This window comes from Cupressus sempervirens, chromosome 10 (genome assembly GCF_028749045.1).
Source record: "Cupressus sempervirens isolate cs-2001-9-10 chromosome 10, ASM2874904v1, whole genome shotgun sequence".
Classification (NCBI taxonomy): Eukaryota; Viridiplantae; Streptophyta; class Pinopsida; order Cupressales; family Cupressaceae; genus Cupressus; species Cupressus sempervirens.
The window spans coordinates 493,381,951-493,402,440 of record NC_143127.1 but is presented as its reverse complement, the minus strand read 5'-3'; positions in this window follow the sequence as shown (position 1 = coordinate 493,402,440).

Sequence of the window (20,490 nt, the reverse complement as noted above, 5' to 3'; positions counted from 1 at the left end):
AATGTAGACTTCTCCTCCAATACTGCATTTAGAAATATTAATTTTTAGTCCATTTGATATGCCTTAAATCCTTTATAGGTTGTATATACTAGTGATATTCTCACTCCTTCCAATGTGGCAACTAGTACAAACGTCTCTCCATAATCCAATCCTTCTTCTTGTGCATAACCTTTGCAAACTAATCTTTCTTTCTTTGTAATCACTTCTTCGCTTTCATTCAATTTATTTCTAAATACCCCCTTAGTTCCAATAGTATTTTTATCCTTAGGTCTAGGAACTAATAACTAAGGCTTTTTTTTCTTAATTTGATCAAGTTCTTCCTTCATAGCTTGTTTCATCTTTCAAATCATCTTTCACCATTTTAGGTTCCATCTTTGATATCAAACATGTATAATTCCTTTATCTTAGCTAACTTTTGGTTAATATTCCTTCTTTTTTGTGTCCAATTATGTATGATATGTTCTAATTGATTGTTCTCCTCTTTCGTAAAATAGGTTCTGCATTTAGATTTTTCTCCTTGATTTGTTCTTGTAGAGGTGTTTTCGATAGAGTGTTATCAATTCTTGCAATTTCTTGTTTGGTTCCTTTTTTCTTAGGTGTACCATCTTAAATTGGATGCATTTTTCTTTTAATACCTTTTATCTTTCTCCTCTTCATGATTCCCTCTTTGGATCATGGATATGCACATACTTTCACTCTTCCATTATCTCTCTTCCATCTTTCCACCTTATCTCTCTTACATATGCCCTAGCTCTCTGTGACACCCAGGACTTATCCTCTTAGACTAAGTTAAATTAGGTAAACCTATGCTAAAATAGGTCAACCAAAGTTGACCTAATCCTCCCATGTCAACATATTCCTAGACTAGGTTGACCCAAGTTAACCTAGTCCCCAACAGTTCCAAATCTTGGGGCCCAAAAGTCCTCAGGGATTTAATTACTTTTTTACTATTACCCAGTCGAATGCTATGGTTTTCCCATCTAAAAACTTATATATAAGGAGACTTGGAGGCTTCATTTTCATATCTCATCTCATCTTAAGAAATCCATGTCTCATGAACATCAAGCATCTCATTTTCAAGCTCTTACTCTCTAGTGAAGATTTTAGTCTTTTGCATTCAAGGAGATCAAGCATTCAAGCAAGGATATTCTATCTAGTATTGAAGAATCCTTTGTGAGTATTTCCTCTTCAAGATATAGTGCATTTTTGGCCATCAAGGAAGGATATATTCATTAAAGCATTCATCCTCTTCATTGAATGTGTATCCATATTCATGGCACCATGATGGACTTATGATATATCCATTACAAAGTGTGGAGATATCCTACATTCCTAATTCAAAAACTACATTACATACACATGGGTAAGGTTAATCCCTACATTTATCTTGATCTTTATAGTCACTTATATTTATATTTCTCATTTACAGTTAATTCATTAACTTGGATCTTGACCAAGACAAGCCCTCATCAAACCCCAACTCCCAAACCTTTCTTTTCTATGTTGATTTGTTGGTTGGGAGTGAAAATAAATGTGGATCTAGAACCTATAATTTGCAATATTTTTGGAGTCATCAGTTTCAAGCCTGAACTATGTCAACTTGGTTGTAGGAAATCCTTCCAAGTTGACCTAGTCCTCTAGTCTTGGATTTTGGGCAGATTTATGAGTTTTCATCCTTTCATCATTTTTTTCTACGATCTACAATCAAAAATTTAGAAAACTTTCAAATCCAAAAGTTCTTGCGCAAAAACATATCTTCCTATACACACTTCAAGGTGAGCCTTTCATATTTTATTTTATTTTCTTTCATATCTTTACCCTAGATTTGTGCTTTAAATAGGATTATTATATTCACATAGTATCTAGATTTATATTTCCTAAGCAATTAGTTTGGTTTCACATTCACATTATCTTATCAAGGGCCTAAGAGAGTATATTTATTTGTATTGCATTCCTCTTTACAACCCAAATTTAGTATTAGCACCCCTCGTCCTTTGGTACCTAGCTAATTTGATTTAGATCATAAGTGGAATCATATTTAGAAATTCATCTCTTTCCCTCACACACATATTTGAATGGTCTAGTGTCCTCGTAAAGTGGAACTATACAGTCCTATTTAAATGCTTCCATTTTACCACTAAACATTTTGGTGAACCCAACATGAGCCCTCTTTCTTGGAGTCTAATATTCTTATTTTGGAAATCTCTATTATTTGGCCTTAGCTTCACCAAACTAAATATTTTGGTGAACTTAACTATTTCCCCCTTCTCTACCTTCTTAGAGTTAGACTTAGCTATTTTGTGTGTGGTTGGATCTCTCTTTTATGCTCTTTATTAAGTTTTCATGGTTAGATCTCATTAGGATTTCCTTTTGTGATCTCCCTTCTTATAAGCTTAATTACACAAAACCTTACCTATAGCATTCTCATTAGACAAAGTTGTAGACTTGTGGGTTCGTTTGATGATACTCACATTTTTCTCGTGATATTTTTCCTATCACAAAGCATAATTCTTCTCACTCATCTCATGATAAGGATGATGCTTTAAGAGTTCCTCCTTCATAAGTTGATAAGATTTCTAGAGAATTTGATAAATTGGAAACTTGTCTTTCTCAAGAAAATCAAAATATTGATAGCATTTTTGTTATTGAAGCTCTTAAAAATATTGTTAATAATGATGATAATAACATTTCTATCTTGTGTGGTATATCTCACCTTATTAATACTCATGCTAGGTCTTTGATAGAATGTACTCAAGAGTTAGGATACCCTCCTCCTTCTTCCATAGTCGTTGAACCTTCTATCCCAATTTCTACCGTGCTTTCCAGCATACCAACATATACTTTGCCTCTTATTACTACTTCTACACAAGTTTCCACTCCTTTAAGTGTTAGTCTTATTATGATTTTAGTTCCCATGATTGTTCCTCCTACTTCCATTCCCTCTTCATTGACTTCATATAATGTGGTTCCTTTTACTTATTTGAACCCTTTACCTACTCCTTCTAATTCTCCATTGACATCCTTACATATTCCTTTTGAATATAATACCCCTTTCCTAATCCATCTAGTATACATATGGCTACTAGTGTTGCTTTTGATCCTACAATTATTACCTTGGTTCAAATTGTTACAACAACAACTTGCTCACTTAACCCAACCTAAGTACAATATTCCTACATGTGATGTGTTGAATCCCCTTTTCTTAGATATCCTTCATGTTTTTATTACATAACATGTTGAGGTACCTTGTCTTGAGACTTATAATGGTAAGGAAGATCCCATGATTCATGTTAAAACTTTCCAGACTATATGTAATTATTTTACTTACGACTATAGGCTTATGGTTAAGTTTTTTCCATGTACCTTTTGAGATAGAGCCTTGTAATGGTATATATCTCTACCTCCTAATTTTATCAATTATTTTCAAACTCTTGCTAATGCTTTCATTCAATAGTTTCATAATAATATTGGTCCACAAGTTTCTTTACGATTTAATGTACATTATAAGTAGGACGTTAAAGAGAAAGTTACTAATTATATTGGTAGATTAAACATTTGAGTGCTCAATTTTTTTATCCTATGCCTCATCATGATAATCAACAAATTTTTATTTATAATAATTTACAAAAAGACATTAGGGATAAGATTCTCTTTTTTCAGTATACCTCATTTTCACACCTATGCACAATGCTTCACCATTACTAGTTACAAGTGAGTCAACTCGAGAGCTCTACTTTGATGGCTCCGATTTCTAGTAATAAGAGTGATGTCACAAAAAATTCAAATAATTTCTCTAAACATAACAATTTAATAAAAATCAAATATCCACATACATATGGTGATCAAGTGGCTACTACATCTCAAGGTATGGCTACATTTTCCTCTATATTTCATCCTAAATATTAATATACTAACTTATATGAGCCTTTGTCTAAGGTGATGACTAAGTTGATTCATGTTCATGTCCCTAATCTTCCTCCTATTCATCCTATTGATTCTAGTAAAAATCTTCCTAAGTCTTTTGATTCTAATGTTTTCTAACAATATCACCATCAACCAGGTCATGATACTCAAAAGTGTTATAGTTTGAAGAATTTTATTTAAGACCTTATTTATTCTAATGTTATTTTTGTTGATGCTCAAGTTAATCATACGAATAAATTAATTGCGTCACCTAATCATAATTTTCAAATTTACACTAATCCTTTTCCTTCATACTTAGTGAATGTCAGTAATCAACCTTCTTCTTTTGATAACCATATTTCTTATGATGAGAAGATAGAAGAAGTGATTCATGGCATTAATCATGTTAGTCTCAACCTCCAATTTCTTTTCCACCTGATCCTCAACAAACACCACATATTATTAGCTTTAGTCAATTTAATATGTTTAAGGTGCCTCATGGTCCTCTTTACATCATTTTGAGAGTGTCTCATATTCCATCGCATGGTACTTTTTTTTATCCTTCCTCTATTGTGAATGTTATCACCAAAGAATAATTTTTGAATAAAATGTTGCATAGAGATACTTATGATTCAATTCCTCTATGGATTCAAACTTGTAATGGTTTTCTTTACCAACCTCAAGGGTCTATCACTTTGTTTGTTACTATTTTAAAGAAAACTATTTTTACTACCTTTATGGTTATTCTTTCTTCTGATCGATTTCAAATTAAGCTTGGTATTCCATGCCTTTCTTCCATGCAAGTTGTTGCCTCTCTTGTTCATAAATTTCTCAAATTTCCTTTTGATAGAGTGATTGTTATTGTTAATTATTCTCTTTATAAACCATCACATCCTATATATTGTGTTGATATTGATGTTTCTTGATCATCTCATCTTGAAAAACCACCTACTCATCATGATCATCTTTATATAAACTATCAAAAACATAAAGTAGCTAAGACTATGGAGCTTAGTCTTCCTAAGGGTTGTTTACCTCTGCCTATCTTGCCTACTTCATCTATACCTTCTACTTATCTAGTTTTCTTACCTTCTACATCCATCTCTTTGGCTCCTACATCTCAACCCATTGATGTTCCTTCTATGAAACCCATGGTATTTGATCCTAATCCTTCTACTATCCCATGTAAAAATATTCACAATCAACATGTTCATCAATGTCGCAAGAACCATAAAGCTAGAGCTAAGGCTCAAGCTTGTTCTCTTGCTTCTCATCCTATATATTCATCTCAACCTTTACCTTCCTTGGTCACACCCTCTATGTGTCTTTGGAGGAGGTTTGACTAGGTAACACTATGCATTTGGATAAACATGATGATTTTTTACTTTTTATAGATTTTTTTAATCTAGATATGGAAGATACTTTAGATGATAGTAGTGATGATGATTTAATTATTGTAGATAATGGTTTACCTAACATGTTTTCTATTTAGCTTACAATCACTCCTATTAATGAGCATAGTGACTCTCAAAGTCCTTGCTTAGTACTTGTGGTGATTTCATACCAAGATGTGGGGGGGGGGCACATGGAATGCTTGATGTGAACTCTATCCATAATGGTATTTTTTAATGTTCTTGTATTGTGTCTCTCCCATATTGTGCTTTTTTTCAATTTCTTTAGATGATCCTTGTTGCTTTGTTGAGTGCAAGGGGATAAAATTATCACTCTTTTATCTACATTCTTCTATTTGTATCTCTTTTCTTCTATATGTCTTTCTATATTATGTTGTGCATGTGTTATTGTTCATACTAGTCATCTTGTTTAGTCTTCTTGGTTGCTTATAATATGGTAGCACTGATTCTTTTTGGTCTCCATTTTATTGGCCCAAAAAGACACTTATTTATATCTCTTTTGTGTTGTTTCTTCTATTGTTTTGTAGTTCTACTTCCTTTGGGGAATGATGATATTATCATACTTGACATTATATTACCTATTATAATATGATTTTATTGGCCCCTTAGTTAGCAAATCCCTTTTATGCTTTATCTTTTTATTTTATATGTATTCATTACCCTTGATATGTTTCTCCTCTTGAGGGCATCTCATAGTGGAAACATTATTTCATGTATGCATTTTCACTTTTGTTAAACCTATTGCTCCCATTAAGACATTTGCAATCACTTTAACATAGGGGTATACACTTTGCTCATCCTTTTTGTTATTACTATGGAGTCTGATCAATCTCCAAGTGGGAGATTTTTGTGATGTGGAGCCTAATCAGACTCAGAGGTTTATTCGATGTGGTTACTCCCTAGATTATTTCTACAGGGGTTTGGGAGAAACACCCCCAAGACAAGGTCAAGGGGCAGTACCCCTTACGGGGTCCTAGGGCAACACCCCAATTGTGCTCCTTGTCGCAGTGCAAGGTGGGGTCAAGGGGTAACACCCCATGGGAATTTTTGGGGACAGTGCCCTTGAAGCCAAAAATGACCTTATATTGTAAAATGTGTTGGTTTCTATTTTTCCATTGGATGACTTATTCTAGCCTTAATTTTTTAAGTAGAAAAAGCTTGTATAAAATGGCTTAGGGTTGGGGATTTCATGATGAATGGTGATATTTCAGCTTGTTGTGGTGGCACTAAGTTATAAGGGATTACAGATTGTAATCATTGGATAATAATAATATTGGAATTTTTGTTGGTGGATGTAGCCTAGGGATTGGGTGAACCACATTAAATTTGTGTGTCTTGTATTCTCTTCTGTGCAGTCTATTATTTTTTGATATTGTACAATATATTATTTTTTGATATTGGTTATATTCGTATATAACTATTATTTCTATCTATGGTTAATCCTAACACTTTTTCCATGGTATACAAGTACAGATTCTATGTATAGCTTGGAGTACTTCAGCCTTAGTGCTTGGTATAATTTCTAAGGTATACCCAAATCTATGCATTGTTACTTCATGCCTTCTATCCTCTCTCTTTTTCCTTTTTTCTTTTAAGTTTCTAGAAAATCTAGATAGTTCCTAGGGGCTTGGTCTATCTTTTGATATTTCTCTAAACTATGAGAGTTTGGGAGGCATGATCCTTGTTTTTTACTCTTCTTTTGACTACTAATAGTCTAGGAGGCCCAATCTTAATCCCATAAGGACACACACATCCTTATGTTTGAATCACCTTCTTATTCTTCTTTTTGGGACATGGTGTTCCCTTGAATTTGAATCCCTTGATCGAATGAATATCATGTCATAGACACATGCTAAACCATTTGGTTCATCTCTAATGGGTTGACTAGCATGTCACAACACTTTCTAGACTATTCATTCCCATCCCCTTTTGCAAAGACACTTTCCCCTAGTTCTTCCCTTGTTTCTTTTCCTTGTGTAGTTCACACTAAGGCACACAAACCCTATTGGGAAAGAAACTACACCCTTTTGTTTTGTACTGCCTATCTCTCTTATTTTAACTCTGGATGTGATAAGACTCAAGTCTCTTCGGGGATCAATGATGTCTTTTTTCTTTAGTCATAATAAGATTTTCTCTTTTTCTCTAGATCTACTTTACCATGAGTTTGAGGAAACTCATACTCCTACTAAAGTGGGGGCTAAATGTACCATCTTAAAATGGATGCACTTTCCTTTTGAGACCTTTTAGCTCCCTTGTATTCATGATTCCCTCTTTAGACCATGTATATGCTCGTGATTTTCTCTCTTTTCCTCTTCTCTCTTTCCTATTTCCACCTTATCTCTTTGGCATCTACCCTGGCTCTCTGTGGCACCCAGGACCTATCCTCCTAGAACATGTCAACTTGGATCGACCTAGTCTAGACTAGATCAACCCATGTAGACCTAGTCCTCCCAGGCCAACATAGTCTTAGACTAGGTCAATCTAGGTTGACCTAGTCTCTGATAGTTCTAGATCTTGGGGCTAGAAAGTCCTTGTAGGTTTAATTTTTTTTTACCATTACCTAGTCATCCTATATGATTTTCTCATCCAAAAACTAATTTATAAGGAGACTTGGAGGCTTCATTTTCATATCTCATCTCATCTCAAGCAATCCATATGTCATGAACATCAAGCATCTCATTTTCAATCTCTTTCTCTCTAGTGAAGATTTTAGTCTTTTATATTTAAGGAGTTCAAGCATTCAAGTAAGGAAAATTATAGCATTGGAGAATCCTTTGTGAACATTTCCTCTTCAAGATCTATCATATTGTTGGCCATCAAGGGAGGATATTTTCATTGAAGCATTCATCATCTTCACCAATGCATATCCATATCCATTGCACCGTGATGGAGTTATGATAGATCCATTACAAAGTGTAAAGATATCCTACATTCCTAATTCAAGATCTAGATTACATACAGATGGGAAAGGTGAGTCCTAACATTTATCTTGTTCTATATAGTCACTTACATTTACATTTCACATTTATGGTTAACTCCTTAACTTGGGCCTTTTTCAAGGCAAGCCCTGATCAAACCTCAACCCCCATACCTTTATTTGTTGTGTTGATTTTTTAGGTTGGGAGCAAAAAGAATTACATTAATGGAACCTACAGTTCACAAGCTTTCTTGATTTGTCAATTTTAGAGTCATGGACTATGTCAACCTAGTTGTAGGATGTCCTTCCAAGTAGACGTAGTCCTTCAGTCTCAGATTCTGGGGAGATTTTTGGGTTTTGTTCCTTTCATCATTTTATTTTGTGATCCACAATCGGAAGTATAGAAAAGTTTTAGATCCAAAAGTTTTGGACTAAAAACATATCTTCCTCAACATATTTCAAGGTGATTCTTTCATATTTTATTCCTTTCATATCTTTACCCTAGATTTACATCTTAATTGGACTGATTGTATTCACATAGCATCTAGATTTACATTTCCTAAGCAATTAGTTCAATTTCACATTCACGTTATCCTATCAAGGGCCTAACAGAGTGTATTTCTTTGTATTGCATTCCTCTTTACAACCCAAATTTAGTATTAGTACCCCTCTTCCTTTGGGTCCTAGCTAATCTAATTTGGATCATAAGTGGAATCATATTTAGAAACCCCCCTCTTTCCCTCCAACACATTTTTGAATGGCTTAGTGTCCCCATAAAGTGAAAGTCTACAATCATACAACTAAATATTAGGTTCAAAATGTATCAACTCACGGTATTCCTCTAGCTTCCTTCTACTATTTTTCTCATTTTGTTTAGAAAAAGCATATATCTTCACATTTGCACTTTCAATGATTTTGTGTACCTTCAAATTTAGATACTTGTATGCATTTCTTTTAGTTGAATATTAGGTAAATATTCCTTCTTCACTTTTGGTGTTAAACTTTCCATTATGGTCATCTTTCTTGATGTAGAATTTACTACTAAATATTCTAAAATAATCACATTCAGTATTCTCCCATTCCAAATTTTATATGGAATCTTGATTACTCCTTCTCTAAGTTATACTTAGTTAAGTGTATAGATTGCTTTTATAATAGCTTCTCTCCAAAATTTGCATGATACATTATTCTGACTTAGCAGTGTTTTTGCACATGCAACTATGGACTTGTTCCTTCTTTCTATAATACCATTTTGTTGAGGTGTTCTTGGTGATGTCATTTGTCTTCTAATTCCATTTTCTTTATAGTACTAATTGAATTCATTTGATATTAACTCACCTCCTCTATCTAATCTAAGACATTTCAAGGCTCTTCTAGTTTCTTTTTCCACTCTAGTTTTGTACTTTTTGAACATATCAAATGCTCCTAATTTTTCTTTAAAAAACATAAGAGACATTACCCTTGAATATTCATCAACAAATAGTATAAATAATTTATCTCTGTGATAGTTCTCAAGACCAATAAGGCCTAAAATATCTATGTGAACTAACTCTAATAGGTTTTGTATTGAATATTCTTTACTTGAAAAGCTTGAACAAGTCATTTTCCAGACTGACACTCCTTACATACAACATTTTGTGGTATTTTTACTATCAACATTCCTCTTACACTTTTCTTCTTAATTTTCTTATATTTTCCAAGTTTACATAACATAATCTCTTGTATCATAACCAACTTTCTTCAATTTTAGTAATCAAGCAATAAACTAGTGGCATATGTAACTTGAGATGATTTCCTTTTGTTTGTTCACCAGTAGCAAGTTTTTCTATTATTTTCAAATATTTTGTATTTCCCATTACTAAACTCAAACTAAAAGCCTTTATTGTTCAATTGAATAACACTCAAAAGATTTTATTTTAAACTATCATCCCAATAAACTTCATCATAGACAATATCATCAGTAAGATTAATTCTACCTTTTCCTCTAATTGTGTAGGATTCATCACACACAATAGCATCGTTTAGATTAATTGTACCTTTTCCTCTCATTGTGTATGGTTATCCATTTCAAAATTTTATTTATCCTCCATAGAACATCTCCACAATTTCAAATTTGTCTTTGTCTCCAGTCATGTGATGAGTGTAGCCATGGTCAATGATCCACTCATTATTTTTTTCCATACATGAGATTAATGCCTTTTGTTCTCTGATAAATTATTTGTTAGTAGATGGTTCTTCTTTCACATTGATAAAAACTATCTCTTCATCATTTCCATTTGCATCATCTTCATTATCTTCATCCTGAACAATATAAAATGCCCTCTTTCCTTTATGTCCAAAGTATATGTTCTTCCTATATTGGTTTACATTTTCTTTTCTTTGCTCTATCTTTGGTTTGTTAGAATTTTTGTGTGCAATATGACCAATTTTTCCACAATTTCAACATGCAATAGGACTCTTTCCTTTGTATATTCCTTTTCCTTTGTGAAATCTTTTTGCGATCAGGGCTTCCATCTCTTTCAAATATTTTTCTTCTGTTGTTGGACCTTCATATTCTTTGTCATCTACAAATCTTATTTTTTGGTGTGTGTCTTTACTTTCTAAATCTTGAAGTACAATTTCACTAGTTGGTTGACTATTGTCATAGATTCTTAGCTCAAATACTATTATCATATTGATAAGTGAATCAATGGTAATCTTACTTTTTTCAATAATTCTTAGTTCTTGTATAGCAGAAACTCTAATTCCATATCGGTTAGCTAAAGTTATCAATATGTTACTTACAACTTCACTTTCTTCAATAAATCCTCTAGCTTCTTTAATTACAGAAATAATTTCTTTGATTTGTGTTCCATACAAAACAATAGTCTTGTCCTCACTCATTCTCATTGCATCCAACTTTCCTTTCAGTCATTTGACCTTAGCTTCCATAACATGTCCATCTCCACCATGCACTTGTAAAAGTTTATCCCATATCTATTTAGTTGATGGTAGATCCTAAATGTCAACATACTTAGAGTTCTTTACAGCACTTGTCAATTCTATCATTTTTATTTTATGTACTAGCTTTGTCTTCTTATTTGCATCATCAAGTAGACTGGTGGGTTTTTTATATTTTATGATAAGAAACTTCTCTACATTGTCTCCAAGGTCTGAAAAATGTAGTTTCATCTACCTTTCCCACATTTCAAAGTTGTCTTCATACTTGTTGAACTTTTGTGTTTCCTTCCTATACATTTTGAGATCTTTTTCCAAAGCAATTAAGCTTCCAATTCAAGGGCCAAAGCTCTAATACGAATTGTAGGTATAGGAATGATAGTTGAGAGGGGGTGCAAATTAATAATCACAAAATTAAAAATTTCCCTTTTTAAACTTCTAGACAATCTACTGATAAGATTCAGTTATACCTATAGTGTTTTTATCATTTAAGTGAACATTAAACCAAAGAAAACTACATAATCATCCACACAATAGTAACACAAATATTTTATGGAAACTTGATTTGGGTGAAAATAATGATATGAGAAAGGTGCTTACAAATGTTGTACTCTTCTAGAATATTCTCTATTAGGAACTTTCCCAATTAAGGCTTTACAAAACACTCTCACATGTACCTTATTACACAATTTTCTTCTAGATATGTTATGATCTTTACTCTACTAAGACTAACCTTGCTACTATACACTCGAAAGTGTCCCACTCTAAACCCTTCTATCCAAACGATTTCATGAGTTTGGAATGTTTGAATGCTAGCTTAGAGCTCCCTATCCACAGAGTGCAAGAGAGTATATTTCAAGAATAAGAAGGCTCTCAGATGAGCCTTAGAGATACTCTTCTTGCTAGTAAACCATGCAATGGGAGGTTCCAAAGACAAGATGCAAGAATGCAAATGTCCCAAGGAGTTCCTCAAGGATGCAATGCAAATAAAGATTAAGCTAGAATGAATATGAAAAGTGCAGCTATCCTAAGCATGGATGAGAGTCTTACAATCCAAATATTAAGCTATGTGAGATATTTTATTGCAAAATAAAATCTAAACTAACATGCAACATGAATCTAAGCTAAAATTCTATGGTATGAGAGAATGTAGACAAGAAATAGAAGTTCTCCACAAAGCTCCAAAGAAACCTATTAGAAAACTTGCAGCATAATAATATTTAAATGAGGGTTGAGGGGGAAAGATCTCTCCCTTTTAAAGTCGTACGGATGGTAGAGATCAAGATGAAGATGGTGGGTGATCAATGGTGGAATTTAAAAAGAAGAGTGATCCATGTGCACACACAAGTCAACCAATAGAATATAAATTGACTTATCATATAAGAAAAAAGTCACAAAGCCTTTTCTTTTAATTGCAAAATAGAAAAAGGACTTTATGTGTGCACTTTAAGTGGGTTAGAAGAATGGGGTCTTTTATTTAATTAAAAGGGGACATTTTCTTTTAATCAAATAATGAACTTAGGATAGCATAGTCAAACTATAGGTTATAATCAAATAAATTGATTACTAGCAATTTGGTCTAGGTAAATGATTAAATTAATTTAGCCAAAATTCTGAGAAGGGGGCTAATAGTCTAGATGACCCTTTTTAGGTGATTACAGCTACAAGATTTCAGAACTCTAATCTAAGAATGTCACCTTGTTAGAGGTTTTACAAAAGATAAATTAAGGTCACCCTTCTAAGGGATTTAAACTACTATAATGGTAAGAAAGTTAAAATAATAAAAAGTGATATGTGATTTTCACTACCTTGCTATATCAGATGCAATAAATCTCTTCGATATTAAAACATACCATTCATTGTTCTCCTTTTCCTTCAATATGTTTTTTGTGGTATGATAGCTTTGTTCTAGTTCCAGTCACATTACTTTTCTACTTTGTTTCTCCTTCTTATTTTTACCTCTTCCCTTTTGTACTTTACAAGCCCTAAACCTATATTTGAAGATCACAAAAACATTTATCCATTTGTGTAGAGGCTTCTTGAGTAATCTTTTATTTCTTGACCTAAACCTTGATTTGACTTTCCTACTTCATCGATAAAAGGTTTCATCACTGATAAGCCTTAGTCTTTGATAATATAATCCATCACTTAAAATTTATTCAATTTATTATTCTAGATGTTAGTTGATAAGCTACCTTCCTTATGTTCTCCTCAGTTCCTTGGTGCTCCAAATAATGGTTGCTTGATGATGCGGTAACTTTTGACATCAATGACAAATAGTATAATTGATTATCAATACAATACATAGTTTTCCTATTCCATCGATAACCTATAAATCAATTATGCAACCATAACCACCCAAAATAGTCCTAGAAAATCCTATGAACTTTTCTTATATAGACAATTTTCTACTACTTGGGAAGGTTATATAATTTAGTCCTAACCCTTGGGGTCGACCAACCCTAAAATTGGTTTATTTTTCATATTTATTACATTAGAGTCAGGTCAAAATAATTATAAATTATAATTTAAGGTAGCCCAACTTCTAAAGGCCATAAATTTTTAGCCATAGCTCTTATTGGCTATTATAAACACTTTCCAAAATTAATATCTCTTAAACTACAACACCCTAACTGCATAACTACCATCACTTGGGGTTCAACCTCTCTTTGGTGCCTCTAAGGCATTAAAAATTGAGCTCAAAATATTTTGTACCAAAAACGTTCAATAACTTCACCAATACAAATGGTATGACAATGAAACTCATATGGTAGGTTGATATATCTAAGATGAACCTCCACCTATGAAATCCAAACATTTTGAGCTCGTATGGCCAACTTAATAAAAATAGTAAGTTTCCACAAATAGTAAATTTTCACTAAAACAACCCTTATTGAAAAAGACAAAATAAAATATTTTTGGGTGATGCAAGATTACCCTTACACCTAGGATGCTCCTATGTTAGACACCCAGGGTAATCTAAGAAGTGACTTTGCCACTTCTCAGGTTTTCATAGTGAAACCAAGATGTTTAACCTCCTCCCTTATCAACCATGATGAATCTTCTATAGGTCATCATTTACATTTGACCATATATTCTTCATATTCTATGTTCCTTGTGCTTCTACCAACAAAACTATCTAGTATATCTTTAATCCCTTTTTTAGTTGAAGTAGTTATCATAATACTCCACTGTGATTTTGTGACATCATCTTCAATGCCCCTTTCAAGATACTCTATGAGATCTAAAATGTTAATTACTAGTGAAATATTTAGTTTAGTGGGCAAATCTACTTCACATACATTTCTTAAATCATGTTTCTTTTGTATCTTTTGTTAGGAATAAGGTGTCTCAACCTTGTATAATTCCTATTCTTATTATTATTTATTTTATAAATGTATTTTTGCAAATAATATGTAAATGTGAGTGTACATGTCTAGTTGGCATGTTGATCACTTACATGTGTCGGCATCTTGAAGTGTGTGAAGGAGATCATGACTGAAATGGTTATGACGGATTCCTATGACATGTAAGAGCTATTTAAGGAATGAGCTATGACAGGTGTAAGAGCATCTTATGAAATGAGGCCTATTTGGGCACCCAAGAATGAGTGGTTGGTGTGTATAAGAGAATATGCCAAAAATAGGTTGGTATGACGGATTCCCTTACACTTCTCTTGTGACCGCTATTTTTGGCGGATTCTATGACAAGATAGCATTGCCTATTCAAGGGATGGAAGCCCTTTTCTTGGTATTGCATGTACATGTGGCATTGTGCATGGTTCTTGGTGGTTGAGCCATGAAAAATGCCCAAATCCTTTGTGGGCATTTTGTTGGGTCTTAAGATGTTCATAAAAGTAGTATTGCATGTTGAAAATGCAATAGAGTGGAAGAGAGAGATGAGAAGTTATTTGCATAGGGTTATGCTGCCAAATTTTCTCTAGAATGGAGAAAGATGTAAATCTCCATGTGAAGGCTGAAAATGTATTGTAACTTGTTACTGAATAATACATTAGCTTGATGGTTTGGAGGGTGGGGTTTTTTACCTAGAAAAGTTTTCCCCACGTATATTTGTGTTCTCTATTCTGTCTAATTCTTCTAGTTCTATGATTGTAGAGTAATAATCTGTATGTCGTAATGCTACTAAATTTTGTTTAGATCGGTAAATTGCAATCACTTTCCTTTAAATTTTTAAATTGTGGGAAATCAACTATGTCTGTTTCTGCTTTTATGGCATAGTAGTATGCACTTGTATTTGCTGATTAGAAGTTGTACCAGAAACTATTGTATACAGGATGTGCATACTGATCTCAGATGAATTTATGGGATGCTCTCATTTCCCTTCATCTTTTATGGTCCAAACTTCTTCATTTTCAACTTATTATAGGAAGTTTCTTTTGTATCTTTTATGGTCCAAACTTCTTCATTTTCAACTTATTATATGTTCCTACTATGAATCACTCATTCCTTGAATGAACCATGACTTCATCCCCAACCTAAAAAAATTTATGCATATTTTTCTCATCTACCTTAGCCTTGTATTATGTATTCATTTTGATCATGTGATTTTTCACCTCCTCGTGGATGAGCTTCAAGTGGTCTATAAAATCCTTAACTTCAACACTAATTATGTCTCCTTTGTCCAACTTTCTCAATTTAGAAACATTTATAGGACTACTTAAATACACTATCTACAATGATGATTTACCAATGCTCTTGTTGACAAAATTGTTATATGCAAATTATGTCTTTGGTAAATCAAATTGCATCAAGTTGGCTTATCTCTAACCAAACATCTCAATGAACTTTCTAAACTCCTATTAACTACCATTGTCTTTCCATTAGTTTTTGGATGATGCGATGATCTCAACTTCAAATATTTTTTTAACTTCTTCCATAATGTGTGCCAAAAGTACCCCACAAACTTGGTGTCTCAGTCTGAAACTATGCTCTTTGGTAGACCATATAGTCACACCTCTTTTCAAAAAAATAATTGTGCCACTTGAATACACTCATTAATCTTCTTGCAAGAAATAAAATGTTCCATTTTTGAAAACCTACCAACCACCACAAAAATTGAATCATGCCCACATTTATTCTTTGGAACAAAGTCCATGCAATATCCCCCCCTTAGCTTCTTTGGTACATGTAATGGTTTATATAAGCATGTATTCTATTTTTCTACTTTTTCCATTTGACATACTCTGCAACTCTATACAAACTTCTTGACATCTTTCTACAATTATGGCCAGTAATAATTCTCTCTAACCAAAGCAATGGTTTTATCATGACCAAAATATCCATCTAACCCTCCACTATGCTCCTTTATGAGATTCTTCCTCATAGACATCCTTGGATTAATGTACAACAGAATTCCTATGAATAGAATACTACCATGCATGATAAACTCTAACCACTTGGTTTTTTCTAGTGTAACAAGTTATGTACAAGCTATTTAAGCTTCACAAAATCAGAGTCCTCTAGGTATAAACTCTTGAATTCCATGAACCCAAAAACCTCAATCTACATCTATGTCAGAAAAAATTGTCTACCACTAAGAGCATCTGCAACCTTGTTACAATTCTCACTCTTGTGTTTCAAAGAAAATCTATAACTCTATGAAAACTTAACCCATTTCAAATTTCAAATATTTCAAATTTGATTATTAATACATAAGACAAAGTCCCTAGGAAGATGATAATGTCTCCACTTTTTTAGTGTCTCAACTATAGCATAAAATTCTTGATCATAAATAGAATATTTTCTCTTGGAATTATTTAACTTATCTCTAAAGCAAGAAATAGGTTTATCTTCTTGGCTCAAAATACCTCCTATTGCATTACCATAAACATCACAAACTACTTGAAACACCTTAGTAAAATCTAAAAATGATAAAAGAGGTTGTTTTATAACCTTTTGTTTGAAAAATTCAAAATTCTTTTTTTCTCTTTTTTTCCACTTACACTCTTTCCTATCCCCTCTCATTATTTCAATCAAGGGTCCACAAACTACTAGAAATCTTGATAAATTTTATATAAAATCTAGTCAAACCATGAAAATATCTTACCTTAGTAGCACTCCTTGGATAAGGTCATTCAAGGATAGTCTTCACTTTTTATAGGTCCATATTTAGACCTTCTGTTGAAACTACAAAATCGAGGTATAGTAACTCTTTCTTTTAAAAATTGCACTTCTTCAAATTAATTAGAAATTTCTCTTCCCTTAAATTCTCAAACACCATATGAATATGCATTATACAATCCTTTAATGTCTTACTAAAGATCAAAGTATCATCTAGGTAGGCAATAACAAGCTTACATAGAGATTTGTTTAGTACGTCTGTGATATAAATTTGGTCATATCCAATCTTCATATGTATCTTTACAAAATACACAATTACACTCAAGCAGTCCATAATATCATCCATCCATGGCAAGGGAAATATGTACTTGATTATGATATTATTGATAGTCCTAGAATATGTTCGCATCCTCTATTTTCTATTTTTATTTTGTGCTAATATCGTTGATACAATAGATGGAATCGGACTCTCTTGAATCAATCCCTTCTGCAATAACTCTTTTACTTACCTATTCAACTCTTCACTCTTTGTTGGTGTCATTTTGTGTGTTTCCTTATTTGGAAAACTATCTCTTGAATCACATCCATCTAATGACTAATCTTCTTTACTCATGGCAATCCACCATGCACATTTTCAAGTACAATATCTTTGAAAGTCATAAAAAAAATTGCAACTTCTGCAACTACATCTTCTACTTGTAATACCCCAAAATTGGCACATTGTCATGGTAAACCAATTTTGGTCTATTTAATCAATCTTAAAGTCCTATTTTACCAGGCAATTCTGAATTCTGATAATCTCTACTTGACCTAAGTGTCAAATGCAAAAAATCCCTAATCTGCATTAATCACATAATTTATTTAATTCCTAAGTCTAATCAAATTAACAAAGGTAAACCTATTCATCAATTTAATTTAATTATGAATCTTACTACTTTAATTAAATTAATTTTACCCCTTTGGCTAAAATACACATTAAGGAATTAAATATATTTGATTTAATTAAATATATCCTCGTTTTAATTATTGAGTTTGATTATTCAATTAATTAAGATTATGCATTTATGAGGTCATATTCAATTTTATTAAATTAAATATACTCTCCAAATTCTCTCTTCAGTTCAGAATTGCAAACTCTGAGTGAACTAAAATTGGAAAAGAAATTGAATCAGTTAACTCTTTCTCACACTTAGAATTGAATTAGTTAACTTTGTTTCCATAGGGAATTTTCCATTCTACTTGAATCTTATTTCTAATCTCGATCATTCATCCAAATTGATCTTGACCATTAATCAATTTTGGAATTTTGTTTAAGAAACCCCCAATTCCTCATTTCAGAGGTTGCAAATGAATAGTATCAAACTTATGTTGAATTAATTACTCACATATTTACATTCATAGCTTTGTTATTCTTGCATATTAATCTCATCTAGTTTAAATATGCATTCATTTAGATTAATTTTTCTTTCTTATTTCTAGATTAATTTTCATCTCATATAGATCAACTATTGCATCTCATTTAGATTTAAAATCCTTCACTCTAGATGTCTAGTTGCTAGCTTCTCAATCTAAGAGTGAATAGAAAAATCAATCTAGTTAGGAGGTAATAGATCAACGTGTCAAGTTGTTTCAGATGAAAAATCCCATGTTCATTCTGGGATGATTCTTCATATAATGATCATGTTGAAGTGTGATTGATTACATTAGGCCATAATTAACACTCACATTTTTGGCACCCATCGTGGGGCCAAGAAATCAAGTTTCTTGCCTCATATGTTCTTTATTCTACAAATTTTTCATGTTCTATCATTTTTGTCTATACAATTCCTCAGTTTCTTGCACAAAGAAGCTAAAGTTTCACTCCATGTTCTTCACTTTATCATACGAAAAAGTGTATAATTGTGTGGTTTCTCATGTGGTACACATTGTTTTCTCATGCAGGATCTGCAAAACTTCACCCAAAACTCGGTATCAGAAAAATAAAATGCAATTTTATAAATTCTATTTTTATCATGATGATTTAATCTAACATTTTCCTTTTAAGAATTTTATTTTTGATTTAGGAACTTTCAAAAACCTAGTTTAGTGGTGTGCAGATCGCTTGTCAAAGACAGCCTATTGCAAACTCATAAAAAGTACTGACGATTTGATTGTAGGATGATCAGTCAAAGAATCGCATGTCAAAGAATGTATTCAAACCCACTTAAACATTATGTCTTTTTACTTCTTTATTACACACATAGTTTAATAGGGCTAGTAAACTTCATAGGGCTCTAGAAAAAGGAATAAGGGAGTATGCTCTTTGCTACTCAAAAGTGATGCCCAAGAGTAAATTAGAAACCTAGACATCTTTGGATGATGGTACCCAAGGGAGGCAAGAAACTTAGTGGTTCTCCTATATGAGTATTTTTAATAAAGAGATGATGATTTTCTTTTAGGAAATCAAAATCTTGAGAAACGACAAGTTGGGATCGATAAGCTAACTTGGTGATGAAAATGTTGTGTGTATTTGGGTAAGGTGACAAGGTAGAAGAGTGTGTTATTTCCCCTTGAGGGAAATAAAAAATTTTGACCCTTAGATCCAAACTACTAGTCTGATTCAACCTTTAGAGGGCCTACTAGAGTGATCCAACCTTTGGGAATGACCCAAGGGAGCACACACCTTTCAACAGTGATTCCAACTCACTATAATAAAGAATATTTATAGAGTGAAAGACTCCAAAGCCATGTTAATTTCTTCCTCTTGATTCTTGATATCACATATCAAGAGGAGGCTCCATCTATTACACTGGGCAGTGCCACCCCCAGTATTTCTTGTCAAGTGTGTGCACTTTTAGATGTTGGTGTGGGTTTTTGGCCTTAAATTTGTTCATGAAACCACCAGGGATTAATGTGAATAGAAGCCAATTAAAAACTTTTAGATAGTTCTACTTGGTTCACCTTTGAAAGGGGGCATAATCTTTGTCCAAGAAAGGGGAAGAATCTCTCCTATAGATACTCACCATTAGAATTAACCTAGACATTGGAAGGTGGTATATGCACTTGAACCCTTTTACAAGGGTTCTCATTCAACATATATGTTATTAAGTCCCTAGAATACACCAAAAAAATAGGTGCCCTCTTTTAGGGTGACACATTTGTGTGAGGTGAATACATGCACATAAGTTGTGAGACAAAGGTTTTTCTTCCTCTACCATTTTTGGTTATAGGGATAAAGAGTATTCTTTTAAAGTCTTTAAAC